Source organism: Cyrtonyx montezumae, unplaced genomic scaffold (genome assembly GCF_038088225.1).
Source record: "Cyrtonyx montezumae isolate F1298 unplaced genomic scaffold, pur_monq_1.0 scaffold_3, whole genome shotgun sequence".
Taxonomy (NCBI): domain Eukaryota; kingdom Metazoa; phylum Chordata; class Aves; order Galliformes; family Odontophoridae; genus Cyrtonyx; species Cyrtonyx montezumae.
The window spans coordinates 18,302,804-18,325,238 of record NW_027072034.1 but is presented as its reverse complement, the minus strand read 5'-3'; positions in this window follow the sequence as shown (position 1 = coordinate 18,325,238).

Here is a 22,435-nt window from a genome sequence, read left to right as displayed (position 1 = left end):
AAGGCAGTGTTACCCTTATCAATTGAAGTTTAGTATTCTGGAAAGAGGTGCAGTTGTGGTTAATCTATGCCACTGGAAGAGGAAGATGACATATATTTAATTCATATGGTATTCATATTTCTACCTGTTTTGCCATGATATTACAAGATATTACTTTGTATAACATTTACTCATTTACTTTGTCCATCTACTAATGTTTAATGCCGTAGTTAGAAAATGTTTGTTTTTGATTTTTTTTTCTGCATTTTTGTTTTTGCTTCTCATCACAGACAGGAGCATGGGATAAGTTAAAATATGTTTTTATAGGAGAAAAGCTATTCTGCTTTTACTACCTGCATGCTTATATCTATTCTATAATAGAAAAGGTAGTTAATTTTTTTTTAGGTTTCAACTTATTTTAATAATTAATTATGGTTTACAAATATGCAGTATTTTTGTAAGCTTCTTCTAACACATAAGGCCTTATTTTGTAACTTGCCAAAGTGAGAGTGCACCTCTATCAGCTTGTTAAGAATGGCATTCAAAAGTCAAGAGGCATTTCTGCACTCATAATCACTGTAGAAGTTATATTTCTCAACTTATTGGCATAGTTACAATAAGAAAATAATTTCTTTTTCCTTTGTCCCTAAGTAGGTATTGTTTTATTAGTATAACCAGTAGAATTAATTGTCATGTAGGAAGAGTAATCATTGCAATAATGTGTTGTTTGTTGGCCATTTGACTCATTCATAATTATCTGTATTTATTCTCCTGTGAAATAAAATGCTAAAAGAGATGAGAAGTGAATCAGAATCCTTTAAATTAAATGTATCATTAAATTAAACATAAATGTTTTACTATTTTTGACTAGAACAAATAAAAAATGTATATCCTTACTACATTGTTTTGTTGTATTTTCCTTCCAAAATAAACAAAATCCCTCAGTAGTTGTTACTTCTCCCCCAGAATCAATGTCTAATAAGTTTGGCATAGATGTTGCTTAACTATAACATCTTTGTGCACATTTGAGACTGGATGATATCCCTTAAAATTTTCTTTTCCTGCTTAATGCAATCAAAACATGATTAATCTAAATAAACAAACAAACATTTTTATTATCCATGCTTCAGTTAAAAGCTTCAGGTAGTTGTTCATTAATTTAAAATATGTAACAGTTATAAATCATGAGAGGTAAAATCATCTTCTACATGAAAATTCCATATTAAAATTAAACAGTATGGACCTGACTTATATTTCTGATGCTGATTCTTTACATTGCATTATGACTGTTACTATGAGCACAAGTATCTGTTAAAAAATTACAATTGCATAGTGGAAACTAATATGATGTTTGGTTAAGATTCATTGACTGGTACTCACTATGTGTGTTACATATACTAACACAACTCAAAAATATAAAGCTTGTGTTGATCAAATCTATGAACATCTTAAAAAGTTATTTGATCAGATCTAATTAGCTATGTGGATGTATGTATTGTTTGGAGGGGTGAATTTTCCATTTCACTGGTCTTGGAGTTGTAGCTTGAAAACTGAGTTTTGCTCAGAAGAACATTTATATTAACAAATGATATTATGCTTTACATAAAGATTCAGCAAATGAAATATGTAGCAAAGAACTGAAGATTGTAGAACAGTAAACAAGACATTTTCTGGGATTCCTATTTTAATCATCAATCACTGTTGGTATCTTTGTTAGCATTTTTGCTGTAAATTGTTTTGAACAGTATAAATGACAAAATCATATATAATGTAACACTTCAAAGGAAGGTTTGTGGAAAGAAGGCCTAAGCAGTTAGCTTAAATATTTCTGTGCAGTGCCTGACATTGTGGTGTGAAAAGTGTGCTAAGTAGTCAATGAGATCCCTTACTATATTCATTGGCTGTGTCTGCTAAGTAGCTAGAGCTATTATTCAGTTTTAATAACAGACTGAAATTATGAATTAGTTTTGTACTCAAAATGTCATTTTGTGATTTATGGAGTTCGTATTTTCTTTGGACTGAATTTCCTAAGTTTTAATTTGAAATTTAATAATAAATAAAGGCTGGCAATCACAATTTATAATATATTGATACAATGATTTCTATCAATTAACGATAGGGAAATACAATCATATTCTGTGGATAATATTGAAGTCTGTAAGTCAGATAAATTTAAGATCATATTTTTTATTATTCACATAGAATGGGACTTAATCTGACATGGAATTATACCTATGATCTTAATATCTTGTCACAGTTCTGTTTTAGTTTCTTAGCAAAACAATAAACATACATTAAAAAACTGATATAAAATTTAGGAAGAAAAATTGGTAAAAATTATTAACAAAATCAAATACTAACCGTATTTAGGCCCAAGTGAACCTCAAGAGATTCAACAATAACAAGTACAAGGTCCTGCACCTGGGTCAAGGCAACTCTCACTATTAGTACAATCTAAGGGATGAAAGGTTTGAGTGCAGCCCTATCGATAAAGACCTGAGGTTACTGGTGAATGGGAAGCTGACCATGAACCAGCAACATGTGCTCACAGCCCAGAAAGCCAACCATAAGCTGGGCTGCATCAAAAGAAGCATGGACAGCAGGTTGAGGGAGTTGATCATGTCACTCTACTCCATGCTGGTGAGGCCTCACCTGGAGTACTGTATCCAGATGCGGATTCATTTGTTTCCTTGTTGTTTCCTCTTTAGTCTGATGTAGTTTCAATATTTTTTGTACCACAGTACAAAATAAATACTAAAATAAATATGAAGATGAAAAAATATATATATACCAAATATGAAGCAATCTGACCACCTAAAGAAAGTAACACAAGCAGGTGAAACTGATGGTTTTAACTAGAAATGAGTTGCATATAATTTTATTAAAAAGCTTTATATTGAAGAATTACATTAAAAATAAATGCATCAATTTGATGGGTTCTCTCTGATTTTCATTGATGTGCAATTCAAAACTGCAGAAGAGATTATTTTTAATTATTTTTTTAGGGCTTTATTTGTTTGTTTGTTTTTCCATTACTTTCTGTAATTCTGATGAATATATATCCAGATTAAAGAGAGCATAAGAGCTCTTACAAGTATAATGTTCCTGAGATAAAGTTTATTTGTATGCTCCAGATTATAACGTTATATAATTTTGTTAGAATTTTTTACTGTAAAAAAAAACACAAAAAAGAATATAAAATTCATTTATAGAAATTATTCAGTGGAAAAAATCTTCATATATTATTTTTTGCCTATTCATAAAAGACTAAAAGTGTTAACAGACAAGAATATTTAAAGAAGTTCTAAGGAAACTTATCTCTGAGATGAAAAGTTGTATGCAATTGGTTACTTAGACAATAAAAAGCTTTAAGTACAAACTTTGTTTTCAACATTAAAGTTTTGCTGAGAAAAATGCTGAAATATGTGTACAATTTTTCTGTTCCTTTTTTTTTTTAATATTATTAGGTTGTTTTAACTGTAGGAAATATTCCACTTGATCTTAGCTATCTGTTACTATTTTCCTTATATAATTCATCTATCTCTAGAAATATTGTTATTATACTCTTTTTTGCTTCTTACCTGTCACACACCTAATAATGTGCTTCACTTTTTTCTAAATTGAGAATCTGAAGGTAATATCCAAAATTCAGGTTTAGTAAGTATTTTGCTTAAGTCAGAAGGCAATTGCAGAATAAATATATATTAAGTAAACTTTTAAAAGATATTGAACAAAATCATAGGAATGGAAAAATATCATTAGCAATATTATATAAAAATGTTATGTATTGTATTGCTTATATGGGCCATTTATTTTCCATTTCTTTTACCTCACTGATTTTTGGATTATGCACAAATTGTAGCTCTTCTTTAAGTTTATAATACCAAATAAATGGTCATAAAAACACTGAGTACACAGATCTCAACTGGATAATGCAGTTCTAGATATTTAGCAAGACTATGTTTAACTAAAATTATCCATCAAAAGTGATAACTTCCTTTGAAGTTGCATTTCTTAAAGCAGGTATATATACACATTGTACTGTGTTCGGGACCCTATTCTAGAAGTGTTTTCTTTCTTCTATTTAGTGTAACTTCAAAGTTATAATCTAGCTCAAATCTTAAGGATACAGAGGTACCCTGTTACCAGAGAAAATAACAGGGTTCCTAATAGGTTAACAAGTTTTTTTTTATAGGTTAGGCCATAAAAACGAAAAACAGTGCACACTTAAAAATCCAATATTCATTATTTCCAATTATTTTTATTTCAGAGTATGTGAAACTTGGCTAGTCATTGAGTAGCGAGATAATAGATTCTTATTTCCATTTCCACCTTTTTATTTTTACTGAATACTATGAAGTCGAAAACAAAAATGTATGACCATTTATTCTCACATGCAATTCTCAGTTTCACTTAAAATATTTGTTAATTTCACTTCCTGTAACATCCATAAATAAGTTATCTTCACTTCTCCTGCAATGTGATTTGAATTTCTCACACAGCAGATTGTTTTTGTTCGTTTTCATCATGTCACCGTATAACTCCAAGAAGGCTCTACTACCCATATCATTCTGCCTTCACTTAAGGTACCTGTAAAAATAAATAAGAATGTCATCTCCCATTAGTTTTCCACTCTTGACAGATAGAGAATTTTACCTTTTTTCCTTTGGTTTGTGCTTCAGTCTCCTAGCCATGATGGTAGTGTTCCGATGGACTCAAAACACTATGGCAATGTCTTTGTTGTACTGAGGAACCCCACACTTTTCACAGTATTGACAATAAAACCATACAAAGGCCAAAGAAAGGTATAGGACTATTTCCTGGATCTGATCTTGCTAACACAAACAGGATACTGTTGGACTGCTTTGCTACAAGGGCCCACTGCGGTCTCACATTCAACTCAGCCCACCATGCTCCTCCATCCCATTTTCTGCCTTTTTGTCAGTTCCCAGAACATACTGCTGCATAGGATTATTTCAGTCCAGGTGTAGAGTTTTATTTCCAATTGATTGAATGGTGTAAGTTCTTGTCAGACTATTTCTACAGACTGCTGACAGTGCTTTGACTAGCAGCCTTGCCTTTCAGACTGTCACAGAGTTATCTTTAGGTCTAAATTTGTGGCAGGGACACAAGGAAAAAGAAGAGGGATAGAGAAGAAAAAAAAGAAAAAAAAAAAAACAGCCCCACCTTTGGACAATGTAGCAACCTGAGCAGAGCTGTGCACTCTGGGGGGAAGGAATGTTATGGAGATGGTAGATGGGTCTGAAAAAAAAAACAGTGGCAACAATATGAGGAGGAATGGCAATTTATTAAATTCAACGTTTGAACTGAGAGAGACAGTAGTAACCAAGATATGAGATCTTATGTTAGTAAATCTGAGGGGAATCACACGTGCTATACCTCTGTGGCAAGCCAAGAGAAAGCACCCCAGAAAGCAGCTGGTGTCTGGCCAGGATCTCTACCCTTCTTCTGCTCTCCACCAGAGCATTAACTCTTTAACTCCCAACATGATGTTCTGATGTGGAATACCAGCAGCAAAAATCACAAAACCGCAACACAGACGATCCATTGTCAACTAGTATCATCAGCTGGTGAATTTGCTGATACTACAGGCTGCCCTCTATCATATTTAGATGATAATCTAAGTGAAAAATAAACCATTACTGGCCTCAACACATGTCATCAGTAACAGACCGCTAGCTTGATCTTGTAATGCACCCTTTTGAGCTCAGTGATGCTCATACTTCTCACTTTATAGTCTACCTATCCAATATACATCTTACCAATTTGTCTGTAAGTGTATTTGGTGTGGATAGACTTTCTTTGCTAAGGTAAACAGAACCCATTGTTCTCTCATAATGCATAAAGTTAGTATTTCTTTTTTATTTTCAGTCAAGTATGACTACATACTTATCATGTATTATTTTAGTGTATGTGAATAAACCTGTCTTGGAATCCCCTTGCAAAAACATAGATTTCAAAAATGATATTGTCAGTAGTTTAAGGGCTGGTTTGGCCCAGTTTCATGATTAATGGGGCAGAGGAATCTATGGTCCCACGCCTCAGGAAAGGGGAAGGGGGAAAAGGAGAGGGTAGGGAGATGAGCTTAAAAACAAAACAATGGCAAGGAGGAAAGTTAATTTACTAAATAAGATTACTAAATAAGATTTACAAAATAACACAATATAATATAATATACTTGGAATCGAGGTTAATAAAGGAAATAAAATGAGAGAGAGTATCCAAAACCGAAGGCCTTACTCTGCAGCTGAAGACAAAATGGTTAGGAGGCTTCCACTGACAAGAGAAAGTGTTGGGGCTTGTGTACAGTTTCATCTTTTCCTCTGAATGGAAAATGGGAACGTAAAGTCCTCTGGGGTATGTAGTTGTTCTTCTCTTTTGGGAACCAGGTACCAGGAAATTTGTCAGTCCGTGGAACTGGAGCATTAACTCTTTAACTCCCAGCATTGTATATGATGTTATGATGCTGAATACCAATAACAAAAATAAAAAAAACCAGACATTCCACCCCTTATTCCACATCACTACATCATGTTTAATATACATATTCTATTAAACAATAATTAACATGCATTACACACATACACACAACATATATACGTATATATACATGGAATTACTGACTGCACTCCCCCAACATCAAATTCCCTTGTTGTACACATTGAACATAACCATTCTTCTGATCACTCACCGAGTGGATCCAAGTCCCTTTGCAAAAACAGTTCCATGGAGGGGTTTGCCCATTCCAGGAGCTGGAAAGACCCAAACTGCTTTTCCCAGAATGTTCTTTACATGTACTACAGGGACCTTATCTCCCTCTACAGCATGTAGGGAGATAACTTGGGTGGGATCATCTCTATTAGTAGATCCTCGAGTGTTGATCAAAGAGGTGCTTCTGCCAAATGCTTCTCCCAATGCTTAAATGTTCCACCATCCATTGTTTTCAACATCATCTTTAACAACTCATTGTACCTTTCAATTTTACCAGAAGCTGGTGTGTGATAGGGGATATGATAAGTCCACTCAATGCTGTGGTCTTTGGCCCAAGTATTTATAAGAGAATTTTTGAAATGAGTCCTATTATCAGACTCAATTCTTTCTGGAGTGCCATGTCACCACAGGACTTGTTTCCCGAGGCCTAAAGTGGTGTTTTAGGAGGTAGCATGGGGTACTGCATATGTTTCAAGCCATTCAGTGGTTTCACCACCATGGTTAGCACATAATGCTTACTGTCAAGGGTTCATGGCAAGGTGATATAATCAACCTGCCACGCCTCCCCATATATATACTTCTGCCATCACCCTTCCCCCAAGAGAAATTTCATCCACTTGGCTTGTTTAATTGTGGCACATTTCACAGACATGAATAACCTGTGCAGTAGCGTCCATAGTTAAGTCCTCCCCTGTCTCTAGTCCACTTATATGTTGCATCTCTTTCTTAATGGACTGAGGTCTCATGGGCCCACCAAGCTAAAAATAATTCATCCTTGTGTTGCCAGTCCAAGTCTATCTGAGCCACCTAAACTTTGGCAGCTCGATCTACCTGTTGGCTATTTTGTTGTTCTTCAGTAGCCTGACTTTTTGGCACACGAGCATCTACATGACACACTTTCACAACCATATTCTCTACTCAGGCAGCAATGTCTTTCCACAGCTCAGCAGCTCAAATAGGTTTTTTAACAAAGGGGTAACCTTTGTTGCCAGTAATTTTGTTCCCATTGCTGTAACCATCCCCATAACGCATTTGCCACCATCCATGAGTCAGTATAAAGCACTGGCCACCTCTCCCATTCAGCAACATCTAATGGCAGTTGGACAGCCTTTACCTCTGCAAATTGGCTTGATTCTCCTTTTTCTTCAGCGGCCTCTGCAACTCATCATGTGGGGCTCCACAGAGCAGGTTTCCATCTGTGATGCTCTCCCACAATACAACACAATCCATCTGTGAACAGGGCAAATTTCTTTTCATTTTCTGTTAATTCGTTGTATGGTGGGGACTCTTTAGCATGTGATACCTTTTCTCCTGGTGATGTTTAAAACTTTTTACCTTCAGGCCAGTCCATGATCACCTCTAGGATTCCTGGATGACTGAGGTTCCCCATCCAAGCTCCTTGTGTAATGAGCTCAGTCCACTTACTCCAGATGACATAGGTACCATGATGTGTGGAGGGAACCCAATACTTAAACATCCAGTTCAGCACTGGCAGTTGAGGAGCTAAAAGGAGCTCAGATTGAGTACCTATTTGGAAGCAGCCCAAACATGCTCATACATGGTAAGATCTCCTACTCAGTTGGAGTGTAGCACTCTTCAGACCCCCTGTACACTCGACTCCAGAATCCAAGGGTTCAGCTTCTGGTCTCTCCTGAGGCTATTTACTACAGACTTCAAGTGGGATCTTACTCTCCAGAAGCAATGTAGAGGATGTTCTTTAAATCCTGACCTATCCATACTGGCCCCAGGGCCATGGCACAGGCTATCCTGTTTGATCTGTTCAAAAACCTGCTGCTGCTCAGTAACCCACACAAAATCATACTTCTTCCATATCACCTGATAAAAGGGGCTCACAATGAAGCTGTAGTCTGGAATATACATTCTCTAAAAGCTCACTCCACCCAAAAAAGATTGTGTCTTATTCTTACTAGTGGGCAGAGACATTGCAGTAATTTTATTAATCACATCTGCTGGGATGTGACAATGCCCATCTTGCCACTTTATACCTAGGAACTGAATTTTCTGTACAGGACCTTTCACTTTTCTTTGCTTAATAGCAGAACCAGTTTGCAAAAGAATTTGGATTATTTGCTCTCTTTCTTGAAAACTTCTTCTGCTGTATCACCCCTCCCAACAAAGTTGTCATATGATGCAGGTGCTTACGATCACTGCCCTGTTCCCGTGCAATTTGGATCAACCCATGGCAAATGGTTGAGCTGTTTCCACCCTTGGGGCAAACAGTTCCAGGTATCCTGAATGCCCCTTCAGTTGAAAGCAAACTGTCACCTATATTCTGTGGCCAAAGGAATAATAGCTATGTCAGTGGTGGCATACCACTTTGCTGCTTTTGACTCCAGTTCGTACTGGAGTTGTAGCATGTCCGGCACAGCAGCACTCAGTGGGGGTGTGACTTCATTCAGGCCACGGTAATCTACCGTTAGCCTCCATTCTCCACTGGCTTTACAGCCTGGCCATATGGGGCTGTTAAAAGGTGAGTGAGTATTACTGATCACTCCCTAGCTCTCTAATTGGCAAAGCAGTTTATGAATGGAGAGCAAGGAAGCCCTCTTTGTGTGATACTGCCACCTGTGCACCATTTTTGTAGCAATTGGTACCTGTTGCTCTTCCACTTGTAGCAACATATAACAGATGGATCTTTAAATAGGCCAGGTAAAACAGCTGCTTAATGCTGTCTGTGTCTACAGCAGCTATTCTAAAAGCCCATTGATACTCCTTGGGATCCTTGAAATGCCCCCTTCTGAGGTAATAAATACCAAGTATACATGGAGCCACTGAGGCAGTCACAATAGGGTGTTTTTGCCAGTTTTTACCAGTAAGGCTTATTTCTGCATCCAACACATCCAATACAGTCATTTCTTGAAAGCCCCCATACACACCAGAAATATAAATTGATTCTGCCCCTTTCATGATTCAAGGTCATTAGAGTGCACTGCACACCAGTATCCACCAAACATATAAAGAAGAGGATTTAGAAAGGGTTAACAAAGGTCAAATCATGTTTGAACAACTTTAATTGCTTTTATGATGGAGTGATTATGTGGATAATAGAACACTGATGGATGTAGTACATACACTGACTTGCAGGAAAGTTTTTGACATGGTATCTTTCTAATCTTAAAGAACAGAAATCAACAGGTCCATGTCCAGTTGACAGTGGGAATGAGTGGAGTACCTGAGGGTTGAGGGGGCACATGTTATTAAATATCTTTACTGCTCAGTCAGAAAATTCATAAGAAAAGCAAAGTAAAATTTTATGCATATATAAAAGATTTTTTACCAATAAATTCTTTAAGAAACTTAAGGACTGAATCAATGGAAACGTCCTGAAATTCTTCAAGGGAAATAACCATTTCCCACATACTGGGTGGAATAATCTCAGACACAAATTCCTACTGGCAACCACCTGGATAGATGCCAGTTCAAATGAAATGGACTTGTGAGATAAAATTAATGGATAAAAAACATCACAGGTAAGGCATATTATGATACACAGGCAGAGTTGTACCTTACTACTCAGAGAAAAGTATTATATTTCTCCATTTATTGTCAGTGAGGCTGTAATTCAGACATTGTGTTACTTTTCTTGCCACCCTTAATTCCAGAAGGATATGGAGAAAAGGGAGGGTGTCCAAAAATAGTATTTATTTTAAAGGGTGTGCTAGAGGGAGTTAGGCTTGTAGAGAATGAAAATGCTGAGAACAGTTTTAAAAGCTGCATGCAGCTTTTGTTTCGTTATGATTTTAGGAAATTTATGGGTCACTGTCCATGAGTATGAACAAGTTTAAAATATTTGAAAAAACTTGTATAATAAGTGATCACTAAGCACTGGAGCAGGCTGGGGTAACTTAATTCTTACAGACTTTTAAGATTTTTCAAGACATAAGACTGCAGAGAAGTTATGTCCTTACACCAGATCCTTTCTTAATTTAGAGGGAGGATGGTTTCCTGGATATACCAAGCTTGTAGCTTTTGATTCCTTAATTATAAATAAGCTATTGAATGAAATACAAATATAATACAGGAAGCAGAAATAGGATCTACGTTTTTGCTCATACTAAATTGTTTTATTATATGGTACTAATTATTATCTCTTCTATTCCTTTTACAAATGTATATCAAATTAAATCACAGTGATAAACTTTACTATTAAAAGTGACAACTTAATCAATGAATAATTTAGTAATCAGGACACAAGCCCAGGATATTTGGATGTAAATAATCCAGTGCTGATGGAAAAACTAATCATTTCCTAAAGAAGTTTTAACTTGCTTAAAAAAATTAAAAAAAAAAATGTGAAGTTGTAGCTGAATTAAATTATTAGTCCCAGTGCATTAGATAGTTCTAGCAATAGCATTAGGAAAACTCTTATACTTTCATCATTCCTCTGAGAATACAAAGGCCTAAGGTGATTTGCACAAAAGTACTCATGAATTATTTAGGCATATCTAGTACTGATGTGTTTGGTATTGTCAAAACAGGGACAAATGTCCAGTAATAAAATGCTTTGTGCTAAAAAACAATGTGGTGCCTGTCAGATTAGCAGCTGTTGAGCTGTTCCCAGGCATGTAGCCTGGAATTTGGCTGCACAGATTGAAGTGCAATACTGTATTAGTAAAATAAAACATGTATAAGTTTAAATATATACATGCTTTGGAGAATAGAGGCCATTAATGGCTCCACTAAAAATTAAAGTGAAGCAACAAATTTGAGAGCTGATAAATATGTTCACACCATATGTTTTAGGAATCTAATTTTACACACTTGTGCCAGCAGCATAAACTCTGTTCAGTTGCTTAAAAACACTTTCTGGAGGAGTATCTATGTGGGCTGTTTCTTATGCTTATATATGCTCTAACTTCAGTACTTAAATGCAAAATCCTTTTTTTTTTTTTTTTTTTTTTTGCTATGTAAAGGAGATAAATGGCACAGACAGGAATAGATCAAGGTTTTCAGGCTATGTCTCTCTGGTTCCCTAGTCACTGAGCTGTATTATCACTTGAGGTTTTTTTCATCTACCTCAGGACTGTATATTTTGTCTGCAGTTCTATAAGAACAAAAGAATCTTTGTTAAACAAAATAGTTCTTTATATAATGCAGACTAGTGACTGAAAGAGAATAACTAAAAAAGGCATTTTATCTGCTGCTCCTTATACTTCTTCTGTCCTACCCTTTTCTTTGATCCTAACCCACTGAAGACTCCAGCAGTGGACAAATGCAGTCATAGCCAATGCAAGTCTCTCTCAAAGTGCCTTTTCTTGGTTGTAGCTGATTGAAGCTGCTTCTCCCTGCTCCCCAACCTCCTCTCAGGTGAGTATTATTCACCTGGAGTGAAATGCTCCTTGATTGGAAGCAAAGGCCTGACAGACTCGGAAATAGCAAATCTTTGTGTCAAAGGACATGTTTCCTCTGCAGGTATAGAGAGGTACCAAGATGAAGTACAACTCCAGAGGCTCGAAAAAGGGCCCCAGTTTAATGAAGCCATACTAATCTCAGGCATCCCACTCTCTTCGCATCTTTAGGAGTAAGATTAACACTGGATAGCAATGTATCTATCTATCTATCTATCTATCTATCTATCTATCTATCTATCTATCTATCTATTTATTTTTCCCGCAGTTTTGAGATCATTAGGTTAATCACAGGGAAAAAGATGACATCAGAGAGATTAGTCTTTTTTATTTTGTTTTGTTTTATTTATTTATTTGAACACAGTATCAGTGAGATTCTGATGAAAATACGCATTTGTCATGCAAAAACTTGGTTTATATTGAATTTAATGGGATGAAGGTAGGATTATCCATTACACTTCATCACTTACAGGTGTCTACATGCCTCATGCCTCTGACTTCTTCTTGCTTCCCAGAAATGAGTGAGTTTTCTGCTTGTTCTACAAAATATCTGAGGGTTGGATTTCATAAGTCTTTGGAAATGGCTCTGGGTGATTCAGATAGCTAGTGATGATGAGATTATTAGGACAAAATTAAGGTTTACAAAATAGAATTCTGTCTGCTTTTAAGATCCCAGTGGGAAGAATTTGTCTGAAGTTGTCTAGTGATTTAAGGCTGTCCCACCTGACTCCAAACTGTTTATCCAAAATAATAATAGAATCATAGACCATCTTAAATTGGAATGTTCTCACAAGGATCAAGTCCAAATCCTAACACAACCTTGATGTCATTCTGAAATATATCAATTATCCTGTCTGATGTTAGAATATCTTAAGACATAGCCGTTGGTACTAAATGTATAAATTTAGTCTTGGTGTCATGTGAGACGCTGTATCTATATCAGGGATCGTGAAGCTGGCAGTTCTCACGTAAGCCTTAGAGAGCACCCACATTTTTCCAGACATCTAAATTCCAGTCAGGTATTCACTAAGGCCTCCTCAAAGAAATTGTATTTCTATACTTAGAAAAATAAATAAGCCACAGAATGTGAAGACCTATTCAGTGAAATAAAACACACCCATTTTATCATCGGAAAGATTTGTAGACTTAATTCATTGTGTTGATTAGAAATTGGATGCAGTTGTCCATACATAGTGTACTCAGAGTAGAGTTTCAATAGGGGTTTGCTCTAGTGGTGGTCTGTATCAGGGTCTGCCCTGTGCCAGGTATACCTGGTTCCAGCAAGCTTAACTACAGGACACTGATGAGCCCATAAGCTAACACATTGGCACCTATGTGAAGAATATATTTAAATTCAAAACAGTGACTGTACAGTCAGTGAAGAGTGAAGGGAAAAAAATGTTTAAGAAACAACCCTGAAAACACAAGGTCAGAGAAGAAGAAGGGGAAAGGATGCAACATACTACAGAGCAGATATTTTCTTTCAGCCCATAGAGAAGAATATTCCAGAGCAGGTACCTACATGACAAACTTTGGAGCACTTAAAGCAAGTGGATATTTCCTGAAGGAAATGTGGCCCATGGAGAGCCTATGATGAATTGGGCTCTCCTGACAGGGACTGCAGTACATGCTTTGGAGCAGAGGAAAAGTGTAAGGGGGGAGGAGAAAATGAGAGAGATGTTGCGTGTTGATCATTATCACCCATTCCTCACCAGTGAGGTTCAGCCTCAGAAAAAAGGATAAGTTAGGTGAAGGTGTTTCAGTTTTTGTCCTTGTTTCTCAACATCCAAATCTATTTTAATTGGCAGTAAGCTAAATTAATTTTCCACAAAATGATTCTGTTTTTCAATAATTGGTAAGGTATCCTCCTGTCTTTATTTTGATCCTTCAGATTTCTTTTCCTGTCCTATGGAGAAGGAGAAATGTGAGAACAGCTGAGATGGTATCTTGCAGCTGGTCTACATCAACCCGTGACAAATGGGAATCTGGAAAATTTTTTGTGCACTATTTTACATGCTATGGTTTCTAGTACCTGCTCCAGAAAGGCTCAGATTTCACATGGATGTTTTACCATATCTATCACTTACATGTATCTATCTTGGATATGAAAATATGTCTGATTAAAGCCATAGATCTTGTATCAGGAACTTTGATATTCAGTCCCCTATAAAGATGTACATTTTGACATCTTAATTTAGGCATCTATAGTGTGCAAATGAATGCTATCCCTTGCAACTGACAATAGGTAGGTTTAACAGCATTCCTTCTTGGAATCATATTCAGCTGCCCTACAAGGTCAATATGGATAAACAATTTGAGAACTTAGATATTTATCATATTTCAGATACTAGTGCCTTTTAGGACTAGTGCCTTTGTCACCAGATGCAGCTTCTTTAATGGTACAGTAAAAGATGTATCAATGTGCTTCAATATATATTTTAATAATAATAATTTTAATATAAATAAGAACATTTGTTTTGAAAATCTGATTTTGTTAAAAAGCATCAGTGAAACTGGGGGCAACTCCAATCCCCATACAAGTCCAGAGTCAAACAGAAATACTTTCTTCAAGAATATTTCCAAGCTGCCAAAATTTACCTAAGTGGAAGCTAGCCACGACTACACTTTGAAGATGTCAGGTGAAGTCCTTAGGAAAAAAAGAAAAACTTGTTTGAAACACATCATTAAATGATTAGACAATCCAAATGATTCTGCCTGTATAAAATACTGCTGAAGAATTTTAGATCAAAAAATAAATAGCAAATGTTATCAGAGAAAAGACACATTTTGACCTGTGTGAGAAAACGAAGTTCTTATTCTCATTTGATTTAACAAGAAGTGGAAGAAAGTTCTGGTGATACTCTTAAGAACTTCATTTTCCATTTATTTATTTATTTATTTGTTTGTTTGTTTATTCAGAAAAGCAAAATGGAGTACCTGTGCTGCAACATGCTGAAGCCTTGGTCTCGCATGAAGAGGAAGTGTAGTAGTTTAGTATACCAGCCTTGTTTCTAACTTGCAGAGCAAGCTCAAACAACAAAATGCCTGTCTGCTAATAAAGTCTCAGGAGAACTGTGATTAACTTCCTTCTAGTTAAATTTTGGCATATCATTTCATAAAACTGGAATTCTAATTAGCTGATATATTGTTTTCTCATTTTTTCTCTGGTCTCTAGCCAATAAAATCTGTATACAAATCCCAGATTCAACAATTACAGAATAATTTACTCATAGGGAAAATCTATTTACAATCCCATCAGTTAGAGATTGATTTATGATTTCAAGTATTTTCTCAATTACTATTTATGTAGTTCAGCTATCAATGTGAAATTTAACAGGAAAGTAATTAATCTGGTCAGTCTGGTCAGATTCAGTCTGAGTAGGATGTAGATTAGTATGAGCTTACAGCGGTAATTTCTTTGTAACAAAAAATGTCATTTTCATAATAGAAGGGAAAATATAAGCAGCAAAATGGTATACATCATTCATGTAGTCATTAATGAGTGCCATGTGTCCATATTTTATGAAGGTTATAAAAAATGAAAGCCTAAAAATTAAACAATGATCTACTTATCTAAAAGAAAAATGAAGGAATGGATATATAACATGCACTGTATATAGAATGGTTAGAGGAATTACTTACAGTAGATAGGATAGACTTCTTTACAAGGAGGTTTCTGATGAAGGTGGATCTTTCTTAATTAGCTGGGAGAACATTATAACATGGCCTCAAGCTGAAGTAAGCAGAGCTTGTGCTAGAAAAATAATAAAATAAATATTTTACAAGGAAAGCAATTAACATTGGAATAGATACCCTGAAGGTACAGGAATATTTCCATGACTCGAAATCTTTAAAACAACATTAGATGTCTTTCTGATATGTATCAATTTAAGAGCAATTTATTGGCTAAGTACAAAAAGACATTAATTTAGATAGTATAATCATGTAATGCCTACACTGCTGCTTTGAAAATCTTCCACTTTTTTCTCCATTTTTGTTAGGCTAATCCAATATTCTTTGAAATCATGGTCTTTCTACTGGTTTCAGTTCTACTTACCTCCAGTACAAGTCTTCCTTTCATGCTTTGTAACAAAATCAAAGGCATTGATACAAAAATAATCATATGAAAAGATTTAAAATTATATATATTTTGCAGGATCTTATGATTCTTAAAATTTCTTCAGATCCAATCTCTCAGTACCAATCTGCTAGTTCTTATTATCAGTTTTAATAAGAATGTTATTTATTGATTAATTGTTGCTCCAGTAACATTTGAGGCGACTGAGTGTGGTCTGGAGAGCTCTTATTGTTGCTTATTGTTGTTTAGGGTTTGTTATGCTTTTCAATGTGTGGGTTTTTTGTTTTTTTTTTTCCAATCAGAAAATATCAGAAGATACATTTTTCTCTCTCTGTACAGTTTTGAAGGTTAACTGTGCTGACTTTGAGACCATTCTGATGTGAAACTGTTAAACATAGACTTATTTGGCATAGAAGAGTATAGGTCTAGGAACCTGCTTTTTGTCCAGATCTACTTCAGCTTGTAGAAATAAGAAAAACAGCTGAACAGTGAAAGCAATTTTGTTTTATGCTTAGCAGGAATAGCAGAAACATCAGAGTATTTTTTCTCCACATTTAGTAGTTAATATTGTCTCTTCTGGCAATGTTAGTCATACACTAGGTTTACTTTTTATATTCTTCCTCCTACTCAGAAAGTCATAGAAATACTATCATATTGAAAGAGATGAAGTAGTTAGTATTTCAAACACTGTTTCTCAGAAGACATGAGTCTTTCATGTCTTGCATTTTGAAGCTTTTCTCTGCCATTGTAAATAACTAAATAAATAACTAAATAACTAAATAGAGAGAGAAAATTTGATTTACTTAAAATATGGAATTATAATAGATTCAAGGGTCTGAATTCCCAGGCTAACTACAGTAGTATGAAATATAGCATTACAGTTCTCAATCTTGCCTTCACACTTTGAGAGATAATTACAATATATGTGCTTCAAGAAATACTGCATTTTCTGCATTTCTTGAAATCATCAGATACATTTTTTAATCTGTGGCTATTCTACCAGTTACATTATTTTTAAAAATAATATCAGTAATGCATGTATGAAATAGTGAACTGAGAGCCAACTAGAAGTTCTCTTGTAATGTGTTTGTCATGGTTTTCCATAGGGATTCCACGTCATAACTTCATGCAGTGAATAGTTGGAACTGAGACAGCTGCTAAGGAAGTACAGTTCCCAGTACTAATGGGAAATACCTTTCCCAGAGTGCTCCAGTCCTTCCTATGTGGTTTCCTGGAAGAAAGTGATGTAGTGATGTGAAGACATCCCTTTTTTAGTCCCTGAGCTTGCAGCACAGTTAAGAGATATTCTCTCTTTCTCATTTGTTCGATTACTCTTGATTCCTTTTATTTGCATTTTATCACACTCCTTATGTCTCTTCCAGCTTCTTGCAGGGGAAAGGGTAAGGAAGGTCTAGCTTCCCTGTCATGGCCAAAAGGCCCTCAACCCTTGACAGAGATTAGAACAAAAGCCAGTTGCACAGCAGCTCCTAGATACGCAAATACAAAATACGGCACCCATAGAAACGAAATTCGGACAGCATGAAAATGGCTGGAGTAATAAAAACCTGGAATACACTGCAAACACTTTGACTCTATTTAGTTATGGCTTCTATAGGCTCTATCACTCAGTATCTTGATTGTACTCACATAATATCAATAGAATTTTAACAATGAGATTACTAGAATCAAGCTTGAATTTAGAAGTTGACTACATTGCTCAGTTGAAGAAATAATGAAGCCTACTGGCCATCTACACTGTTTAGAATTTATTTTGGACTAGTTGAGCTGCAGGGGATCAAAATTACTTTGGAGTATGAAATAGCAATTTAGCAGAGTGAGCTGTCAAGCATCAGATCTTATTGGTACTCTTTCATTTAATGACGTGGATGTAGTGAGTTTTTCTGAACTATCCTGAAAAGTCAAAACACAGATAAGATGGAAGTTTGTTCAAATAGACCTTTTCTCTACAAATAAAGAGGCACACAGCAAAGTAGTGTAATTGGAACTAGAAACTGAATCAGTCTTACTTCTGACATTGACTGTATATCCTTAAGCAAATCCATGTATTTTGTCGATTTTCATCATTTTTATTTTTATATGTGTTAATGTATGTAACAAAAATCTTGTCTCCCCACACATAAGGGAACACAGAGAAACACTGGCTGGTTTCTAGTGAACATCCAACCAGACCAGCTACTATCTAGGTCAGGTGACTTGGGAACCAGATGTGTGTAAGACTGAGGAACTTGAAGGATTTGCCTACTGAGATGACTTAAAAGTCCAAATCAGTTACTCATATACCTCATTTTGTGCACACGGCATACGCATGTCTCTGTGCAGGAAGTAGTTGTGGAGAACAAGAGTGAAGGATCAGCTACTGGACAGGATGTGTATCTAAGCTGAGTTACTGGAGGAATCCAGATTCTGTGTGTGTGGATTTGTTCATAATGGGATGTGAGTCTTGATGTGTGATGGTGTGTGTAAAAGTATCTGTACCATCAACTGTACTGAGTGCTGAAAGCAATAGAAGATCACATGACTAGGTGCAGGTAGAAGGAGAAACAGGGTCCAAGACAAGCTTCAGAAAATTCAGGGCAGACCTGTACATACATATGTAAGTAGTATTGACAGCAAAGGGGTTTCAGTCTGCATGTGTGCTGTATTATTTGGAAAGTCTGGTCAAAGAAATTGTTTTGGACCATACTTAGCAGTAAACATCACAGAAAATTTATCAAAGCTGCTACTGAAAAAGTACTTTCAGAGAAAGAAAATTTGTGGAGTTTGGATTAAATATTGTTTTCTAATTCCAATATATTTATTTTTGAAAATGTTAAGGGTTAGTTTTTACTACCAGTCAAAACAACTAGTTAATCTCAGGAGTGATTTTGTTGAGGGTTTTGTTTGGACTCAGTTTCTTTTCTTATGCTAAATGGAATATCTATCACTGAATGTGAATGCTTTATAGTCACTTTTAAAAGGAAGATAATCAACTTAAACCTGCATAGGAGCATTTGGGCTAACCGCTGCACAAAGTCCACTTATTACCATATCTGAAATGGAAAAAAAATAGTATTGTGTCAGCCCCATTTATTTGAAAAAGATGTGGATTTGAAATACGTTCATAAGGACAAGGGCATGCCTGATTTATCACATCACTTGCCACTGATTAAGCTGGTGTCAGGCCAAGTAGTCCACATATTTACTTTTTTCTTAACAGATTTTCCTGATGTCTTGAAAGTTTACAAGGTGTATTGGGTTGCCAGTCACTGGACCAGGCTGCCCAGAGCCCCATCCTGCCTGGCCTTGAATGCTTACAAAACAGGACATCCATAGCTTCTCTGGGCAATTTCTACTAGTGCCTCAATATCCTCCAAGTAAAATTTCTTTCCTAATGACTAACCTAGATTTTCCCTCATTTAGTTTAAAGTTCGTCCCTCTTGTATTATCACTGTCAGACTTATAAGCTTATAAGCTTTCTTCAAATACTGTAAGGCCACAGTGAGGTTTCTCCAGAGCCTTTTTCAAGCTCAGCAAGCCAAAATGCCTCAACCTTTCTTCATAGAAGAAGTGCCATATGATCATTTTCATGACCCTTCTCTTTATCTCCTACAACAGCTGCACATACTTCTTGTGCACAGGGCCTAGACTTGGATATAATACTCCAGATGAGGTCTTATAAGAGCAGATGTGGATAATCACCTCCCTTGCCCTGCTGGCCACTCCTGTTCTCAAGCAGCCCACAGTACAGTTGGCCTTCTAGGATACAAACACACACTGCTGGCTCACATTCATTTTTTTGCCCACCAAGATCCCTAAGTCCTTACCCACAAGGCTGAACTCTATAACTTATTCCAGTCTATAGACATAAAAATGAGAGTGATGTTTCCCTTTTTCCAGTCACTAGGGACTGTGTATGTCAACAGTTTAGGGGCCCGTGCTCTTGGAAAGGGGAAGGGGGAAAGTGAAAAGGGAAAAAGGGATATGGGCCTAGAATGGTAATGATCTGAGGAGGAAGGCTAATTTACTAAATAAGATATCAGAAAGCAAAACAACACAATATAATACAATATAATTATAATTAAAGCTAATAAACCAAATAAAATGAGCAAGAGAGAGTGTCCGATAAACTGAAGGCCTTACGCTAACGCTGAAGGTGAGATGGCAGCGAGCACCCACTGCTGAGTTGATCCCAAAGCAAAAGAGGGTGTCTCATGACACATAAACAGTTTTTATCTTTCCCTCTGAGCAGAAAAACATACAAATATAAAGCAACACAAAGTGGTTTTTTCCTCTGGGGAATGTAATTCTTCTTCTCTTCTGAGACAGGCATACCTGTAACTATCAATGATCCATGGAGCTGGAGCTGGAGCATTAACTCTTGCACTGGTGAGCACCAGTTCTAACAATCCTTTCCCTTTTGTTCGTCTGTTCAATACTGGGTGGGGAAACTTAATGGAGTGCAGGAGACTCCTGGGTTGCTAGAAGCTCGCCATACTGTTTTCCCAGTAGATGTCCAGATGACTGAAATCCCCCATCAAGATGAGAACCTGTGATAATGGCACTCCTTCTAGGTGAAGCAGGAAGACTTCCTCAACAGGCTCCCCTTAAGCAGGCAGCTTGTGAAGTTCTTTATTAATCTGGTCCGTAATTTTAACCCACAAGCTCTCAATGTATTTGTGACTGTTTATGATAGGCAGTTCTTCACACTCAACAGAGGACAGTTCCCTGTCCTCTCTCATCTTCCCTATCCTTTCTAAAAATCTTGTAAATCTCAATCATTGTATTCAAGATTTGTCATAGTATTCTAATTGCATCACAGCTTCCATCTCCTCCTGATTCTCTCTCACACTGCATGCATTGGTATAGAGGCACTTCAGCTGGGTTATTGGCCACGTTACCTTCCTGGAGGAGCCTTCCAAAAATCCACTGAGACAAATCTGAGGTATTTTCCCACTGATTCCTAAAGATCATCTAGTCCAACTCCACTGCAATCAACAGGGATATGCACAGCTAAATCAGGTAGCCCAGGGCCTGATCCAGCCTCACCATGAAAGTCTACAGGAATGGGGCATCCACCACATCTCTGGGCAACCTGTTCCAGCACTTCATCACCCTTATTCTAAAAAAAAACTTAATTTCTTCCTTTTATTAAATGTAATTCTTCCCTCTTTTAGCTTGAAACTGTTTCCTCCTGTCTTATCACAACAGACCATGCTAAAGAGTCTGTATCCTTCTACCGTACTGTCCCCCTTTGATACCAAAAGGCTGCTATCAAATCTCCTCAGAGCTTTTTTTCCTATTCATGCTGAACAGCATCAACCCTCTCAGTCTGTTCTCAAAAGGGATGTGTTCCATCCCTAGGATCACTTTTGAGGCCCTGCTCTGGACACAGTCCAACAGGTCCATGTATCTTCTGTACTGATGACTTCACATCTGGATGCAGTACTCCAGGTGAGGCATCACCAGTGCAAAGTATAGGGGCAGGGGCAGGATCACTTCTCTCAACCTGCTGGCCATACTTATTTTGATGCAACCCAGGATATGGTTGGCTTTCTGGGCTGCAAGGGCACACTGCTGACAAATTTTCCACTTGCCATCACTGGTACCTCCAAGTCTTTCAGCAGGGCAGTGATTCATCCTTTCATCCCCAAGCTTGCACTGATAGTGTGGTTGCCGCAAGACGCTGTACCTGACTTAGTTGAATCTTGTGAGGTTCTCCTGGGACCATTTTTTGAGCCTGTCTGGGACTCTTTGAATGGCATCCCATCCTCCAAGCTTGTTGACTGCACCATACAGCCTGGTGTCTTGAACAAAATTCCTGAGGGTGCACTCGATCCCACTGTTGATGTCAGTGATGAAGATATTACAGAGCACTGTTGCCAGTACTGACCGCTGTGAGACATCACTTGTTACTGATCACCATCTGGACATTGATATCTGGACATTGATCAACTGATTACTATGTACTGGGTATGATCTTACGAAGTTCCTTGTCCATCGACCAATCAACCTGCCAAATCCTAATCTTTTCAACATGGAGAGAAGGATGTTGTGGGGGACTATAACAAAGGTCTTTCTGAAGTCCAGATAGATGATGTCAGTGCCTCTTCTCTTATCTGTTGACACAGTTAGGGCATCATGGAAAGTCATAAGGTTGGTCAGACAGGGTTTGCTCATGGTGAAGCCCTGCTGGTTGTCCTGTATCACATGTTCATCTTCCATAAGACTTTAGCATAGCTTCTAGCAAGATCTTCTCCATGATCTCTAGCACAGGGAT